Genomic DNA, 7,441 nt, shown 5'->3' with positions numbered 1-7,441 from the left:
AAATGACCCGAAACAAAAATCTGACTAGGTGAATGGTGTGTTCCAGACTGAAGCAGCGTTAATGTTACCTAGTTTAGTTCGAAAGGTCACTACCAGGTGAAATTTCGCAAGAAAATAAAGTCCCATGACTTTGTAACAACACAAAGTGTTTGCTGAAACAAGCGAAACCTTTATAAGTGGATTGGTACATATAAATAAAGGCTTCAACGTCCATTTCGAATTGTCAAATATGCAACACGACCAGGTGTACTTAAGAAAAGGCCTACGTGATGATTAAAGTATAAATAGTACCGATTATTACAAACGCCTAACATTATTTGCAACAGTGACAAAGCGTTTACAACGAAATGTTTCACTTCTTTGCAGAGTCATGTTCGAAATTGATAAAACTAAATTAGGGCCCAACTCAAATTTCAAGAAAGTTAAGTCGCCGCACGGTTTAGTATTATATTTTTAATTTATGATGCTAACATATGTAAGTAAACTGCAGAACGTGATGCACCTAAGTAGACTAAATTAATTATGAGTGACTCCATGGAAGTAGAATCCACTTTGCATGTCGAGCAAACAACATGTGTTCAGGTTTTAGATGAAACCACTTTTGATCAAACCAGTTGGTAAGTATAACTTGTATATGCCTTGTAATAAGCTTTCCTGTGTTTCTTTCGATGTCATTATTCATATTATTGCTCTGGTATTGAAACACCCGTAGCCCATGGGTGCTTTCGTTAAGAAGCTTGCCATTAGCTCATTTTTTCCCACTATGCGAGGAAATTTAGTTAAATTGGATTACTTATCTGTACAGGTGCTCATGCGGGCAATGCAATACTGATGACAAAAACAAGTTGTGCTGCAAACACGATGAGGAAATTTCAACAAAATCGGGGTCGGAGTGCATAACACAACATACTAATTTCAAAGCTGTATGTCTCAATAAAGATGTTCTTAGCGTGACAAGGGAGGTTACAAACAACGATGGTCAGAGCAAAGAGATAGGGAACGAGTAAGTAAACATATAACTAATTCAAGTTGATGGTACAAGATTTTTAATGTTAGTCAAACAAAATACATTTATCCTGTTTACTTTAGCAATGTAAGTTTGACATTAAAACATTTCCGTCAAAAATAAACTCATATATGGGGACTGCCTACAGTAGAAAAGTTTGGTCATTTATCGTTGAACTTTTTTAACCCATCCTCATTTTTAGCGAGTATCGCCGTATTGCTTACAGCAATTTTCAAAAATGGATTGGGAAACGCAGATATTTGCCTTCCTGTGTTACAAAAAGCATTGGTTCAACGTTTCCTGGAAGGTTTGTGAAAATATACGAACTTAATTTGAATCAAATACTAACTTGTACAAAGACAAGTAATTCCCGGGTCTTTTTAAGGATCAGAAAACTGGGTATACACGATTGTGTCAACACTACAGATGTTCCTATAGGATTAACGAGTAAATCACAGAGGCCGGAATAAACAATGAACCATGTGATGGTTTTATAATTATATTTTTTTTTAAATTTCTGCGTTTCTTTATTGTCTCAGCCAGTCGGTGTCACAACATCTTAAACTTTCATATTAGTTGTTAATTGATTTATGTTCACTTAAACTATTTTATTGCAAATTGAAGATGTCTTTGTGGACAGTGCATCGTATACGAGCGAATTGTATGTTGCAATGACGTCGATGCAATTTCACAACAACTTGAGAAGTTTGAATGCATTACGCAGCACGACGTCTTCAAGAATCTTTGCCTCAAAAAAGTGTATCTCTTTACATGTGGCAGTGGCAATGAAAAGCGCAAAACAGAGTTAACAAATGAGTATGTCAACAGAAAACTTGCATATGCACGAGATTGCCAAATAAGACAGTACAAACGATTTTGTTCCGCTACTCTTTTATCGACTTCTGTAATCTCAAGGGCCTGAACCCAAGTAGTTGATATCAATGATTCAAAATAGTTCTTTTATTCTCATCTAAATTTATAGTTACATTAATTTACACTTAGTTTGCAGAGTAGCGAAGCACCTCGTATTTTTTTACAATTTAGTGACTATCTCCGTATTGCCCGTCGTAATTTTGTGAGATGGATTTGGGGACAAACCGATTCAAACGAAAAGTTGCCCTGCTGTGTACTCGAAAAAATTTGGTCAGAGTTTCCATCTGAAAGGTTTGGAGTGACAATAAGTCAATTACTCAGAATTTTACCAAGCGGTGTTTTTTTAGCATTTCAAAAAGCGACTGGTTGAGAGATGGAATTGGGACTATGGTTATCATTAACAACGAGGTATAGATTTAACAAAAAAAACTATTTTACACTTTTTAGTTATAAGTAGAAACAACGTGAAATGCTGGCAGAGATTTAAAAACGCATATCAATCAAAGATTCCCATGTATATTAGAGATACCTGGCATCAAATGATAGGCATGGGAGTGAAAAAGACGTGGAACGTTTGAAGGAGCTTGCAGACAATCTCAACATCCAATGTCGTGTGATTGAAAACAAGGGTTATGATGACATCATTACACGTCTGCGATCAGGTTTAACGTGACTTATTTAATATTTTTTACGCAGAACAGTCTATTTTTTTATGCTTGGTTCTTATAAATAACTTAATAATCTGCTATTTGCAGAGTGTAGAAACGTCATTCACAGCGATCTTTGCTTTATCTGTGTCATTTTGAGCCATGGGGCAAAAAATCATACTCTTGAAGATGTCAAGGGAGACAAATTCAAGTTAAACTGGATTACAGCGACAATAAACAAAGAAATAGTACATAAAGATGTGGTAAAACTGTGTTTTGTGCAGGTAAATTTTGACATGTTGGTTACGTAAGTATTCGAAGGATGGGTTGATCAAAAAAATCCCTTATTTCGTTTAAAATGTTTCATGAACAAGTAATGAGGGCATTCAAAATTGAAAAAAACAGATATGGTTTGCAATGAAAAAGGCTTAACCTAATTTACTTTGGTTTAATAATGCTTTGAAACATAAATGCGGTAAAACAAAAGTTTTGCATTGATACCCAACTTAAAATAGTGGCAAATCAGCTTTGTCCAAACAAATAACAGTTCCATGCGAGTAATTTTTGAAAATAATTTAACAACCAAGTTGTGTATGTCCTAGGCGTGTAGAGGAGACAATTTTACAGTAAGAAACGAGGATGTGTCACATGTCGAAGATCCGGGAGATGAAAACTTTTTGATCACATACTGCTCAGTTTATGGTGAGCTTTATTAAGTGAGATTTTTTACCATTGCGTAGTAATTACAACAATTACCAAAATACGACAAAGAAGTCAAAAGTAAGTTTGTCACACAGAACCGAGTTTAAAACGTACAAAACATTTTTAAGGTCACGCAGGAACTCGTAACCGAACAAAGGGTACACCATTTATTGATGAGTTGTGCAAAAGTTTCAATCAATCACACGGCTTGGAAATCATGCAGGTTATTTCCTTTCTTTTGGTTTTAAATTGTCTTTTGTACGTGATATTTCTGGTGAATAGGCTCTAACCGCCATGAAACGCAACATGGAACAACGCGAAAACGAACCGCACAGATTGTTAGCTTCCAGCACAACTCGCTTGACAAAAGAACTGCATCTCAAGTTAAAAACAACAATTGAAACTGTTCCGTGCGTTTTCTTGAATGTACTAATAATAGCAGCACCTTTTAACTGTTTTTCTTAAACAGGCCTTCCACTTACAGTACAGATATGAAAAGGGGTGGCCTTTTCGTAATTGTAGCGGATCAGGTAATTTAATGCTGGTGTTTTAATATTTGTGCCACAAGGTATACTAATTCCAACCATCTGACTTTACATTACCAAACGTTTTTCAACAGTTACTGTGTTTGTATTGTTAAGGGAAAATTTCAAGAAGACATCAACGCCCTCCGACTCGTGGCCAAGTTGTGGGGGTTTAAAGAAAGCAACATCAAAACTCCATGTTCTGAACTCAGACAAGAAACTAAAACATTTAAGTTTAATAAAGTGGATTTACTAAACAAGATTGAGAGCTGTAAGTATTTTTTTTAATTCTAGACTTTTCAACCTGGTCGAAGTCGGTGATATACGTATTATTCTAAACTATCAAAATAAGTTTTGAAAACATCCTTTGCATGAGCAAATGTTTAATTGGTATTTATAAAAATGATTTATTTCATTACGACAACACATTTTTACTTTGTATGTCTTAATCACTTTATCACATTTATTCGCAGTCTATGACACAAATTAGACCGGCATAAATTATTTCCTACTTGTCGAAGAACAGGTTTACATACAAATTGTAAGGAAATATATTTCGCAGATGTGAGAGGCTTCACCGCAATATCATGCTTCGTGTGCGCCATTAGATCTGAAACAAAGTCGAAGGACAAATTCGATCTGAACTATGTCAACGACAGTTTTAACTTAAAAGAGATTACAACTCTGTTTCGTGAAGATTCGGTCGATGGCAGAAGCCCTGCTGACGCATTGAAAGGGCAGCCAAAACTGTTTTTCGTACAGGTAAAAATTTTTAAAGAGAAGATTACCTATTTGCTAAAAAGCGGCAAACTTCTTTTTCTCATGGCAAAAAAGTTTAATACATAAAATAAGAAATTTATTTCATTGGAAAAAGGTATGTTGTTACAAAAAAGGGTGCACATGTTATCAGCGATACACCCATGAAAGGTTGGACTTTATTTCAGACAATTGAGCTGACAAATACTTTTTCAATAGAAGCCTCCGGTGGTGGAAACTGACGCGATTGGATCAAACGGAGATAGGTATTTACCTCAACACCCAGACGCTGATGTGATGATCACCTTCTCTGAAGAAGGTATCTACGGTTTTCATTTATTTTTATTCATTAAACGTTTTTGCCGTAATTTCAGAACCAGCAAAAAATATGTAAATAATTCTTCTGTTACTTGTTTAGATAAGTTAACAACACTTGTACTTCAAACTTAAAAATACAATCACCCAACTACTTGCCTTGTGGATAAAGACTATAATGAATCTTGTAGCTATTGATATGTTGTTGTTGTTGTTGTTTTTTTTTTAAAAAAAACTTTGAATCATTTGGAACACTACATACGCATCCGTTCATGACTTCAATGATAATAATAACGGCCCAAGTAGACGTACAAAGTGCTGTTTTGCTTAAGCGTTTCGGCAAATGCTCATCATCAGTTACTCATTTATATCCACTTTTGCGTAAAAACGATAGATAAAAAAGGGCGCAGCAGTGACTGACGTAAGTCTTCACATAAAGCTGGTAATGTGAAATATATTTATATTTCAAAATCTTAACGACGAATGACAATTCCTGTTTTCGCATTCGGCCATTAATGTTATTCGTAAATTTAAGTTAACTTTGTTAACATTAAAGATTTTTTTGTATAGATTTCAGGGACAACAAGAAACAGAAGGGAATTTCTGCGTTTTACGATGCTCTGCTTCATTGTGTGACCAACGACCAAGACCAAGATCATTACGATCTATTCAAGGTTTGTTTACTGTGGCAGCGTAAAACTGACCTTTTTGACATTTTAGTAGAATTACATTAAAATGTATTGAAAGCAATAAATGATGTAAACGATGTTTTCATTTTCAATTAAACGCCAAAAATATCCATTTTTGTCGTTTTTTTTCGTAAATATTCATTACGATCAGATACTGACCAAGGTGAGACGAAAAATGACAGATCAAAAACATCCTGTCCCATGGACCCAAACCCAGCTGAGAAGTGAAGTCTTGTTTTCCAAGGATGGAAAATAGAAGCAGCAAAAAAGTTTGCTTAAATTGGACCAAACAAGAATAATTTCTTTTATAGACATGAATTACTAAATAATTTCAAGTATATAATCGCTCCAAGTATATAAAATTATGCAAATGGTGCTATAAAAGCAGTTACATCGTTTAACATTATGAATGTAAATGTAACCTTGATTTAAAAATGTTTTTTATATCATGTAAATAACTGATTTTTGCTTTTGCATGCCGGATGACTTTTATGAGGAAAGTTTTTGTGTTGTTGCATTATGTTTTATGTGAATATTCAGGTTTGTTCAGCATATAATTACATTGCACAATTGCCTTCGGACGAGCAAGAGTGTTTATTTGGATTGTTGTTTGTTCAACAGTTGAGGGATGCGTTGTTTACATCATGAGGCTTTTGCTTTTTATAGCTCTGTTAATTATTTCCAGTTTGGGTTTAGTAACTTTATTTCAAATAAACACAAGAAGGTTGGGGCAAGACCGTTCAAGTTGCGTGTACATGCTTATACACATGCATTCCATGAAAAGTTCGATACACGATTGGAGCACCGTCATGCGAGCATAAGGCGGTTGCTAACAACCCGACCACTTGATAGCAATCGAAAACCGACTGTTATAAAGTTTTTGATCATTGATGATCCTAAAACAACTTTTAACGAGACGTGATTCCAAGTTATTAGGGCCGGAAACTATAAAAAAAATTAATTGATACGCTTACTTTTAAGGGGTGAAGATAAAGCCAATTCGACTTGTGTAAGTTTCGATCCTAAAAATAAGATTTTGATTTTTAGCAGATGTTTACCTGTTATGTATAGTTGAAGTTGTACTTTGCATTTCCTTTCGGGTAAAGTTTATTCTGCGTTGATGTCCTTGTATTAATCCGTTTTGTGTTACTCCAGACGAGTGTGTTCGTTTTTCGCTGTTGCAGAGACATCAACACACACACAGGGTAAAACTTGTAGTGTTATGACATTGTCACAAGTTCTGTAACCAAAGGTATAAAGTTGATAATGTTCAAACCACTGTGTTATTTAAAATGCCTAAAAATATATTCAAACAAAGCTTCGCTAAACGTGCTTCTGAAATTCTCAAAAAACAACAACAACACGATTTCATCCTGCGATCAGTACAATGTTGCTTGCAGCAAATAAACCAAGACGTTTTACATCCTAAACAATATGCTTGACTCACTTCCAAATCCCATACCAATATTAGCTTGTCTGTTAGGAATCATGCTGTATACTAACCGCTAACAAAAGCCGCACAAACGTGTTCATTGGTCAATATTATGTATGACACAACTGGCAACTGACAACCAATGTTTACAACTAGCTTTAATCAATGTGTGTTCAAAAACCGTCAACAATTACCTACTACAAGCACGTGGACTTCTCCTGGAGTAAAAACAAACGTTGTTTTAGTGCGTGGGAACGATGGATGCGTTCGAAAACAAGATGAATATCTATTTTTTATAATATTTCAAAACACACAAACATGACCAGAAATAGTCTATGGTGACTAAAATTTGCAAAATCTATTTTTGAGTATTGTTTTGTAAACGTTTTTTTGCTGATTTCCATGCAAGGCAAATGCGAAGTGTGAACGACGTTTCCAGTGCAAATGCTTCAGTTACAAACCTACAGTTTGTAATTTAACGTTGATGTCGCAATAGA

Source organism: Phallusia mammillata, chromosome 3 (assembly GCF_965637545.1).
Source record: "Phallusia mammillata chromosome 3, kaPhaMamm4.hap1.1, whole genome shotgun sequence".
NCBI classification, from domain to species: domain Eukaryota; kingdom Metazoa; phylum Chordata; class Ascidiacea; order Phlebobranchia; family Ascidiidae; genus Phallusia; species Phallusia mammillata.
This window is presented reverse-complemented; position numbering follows the sequence as displayed.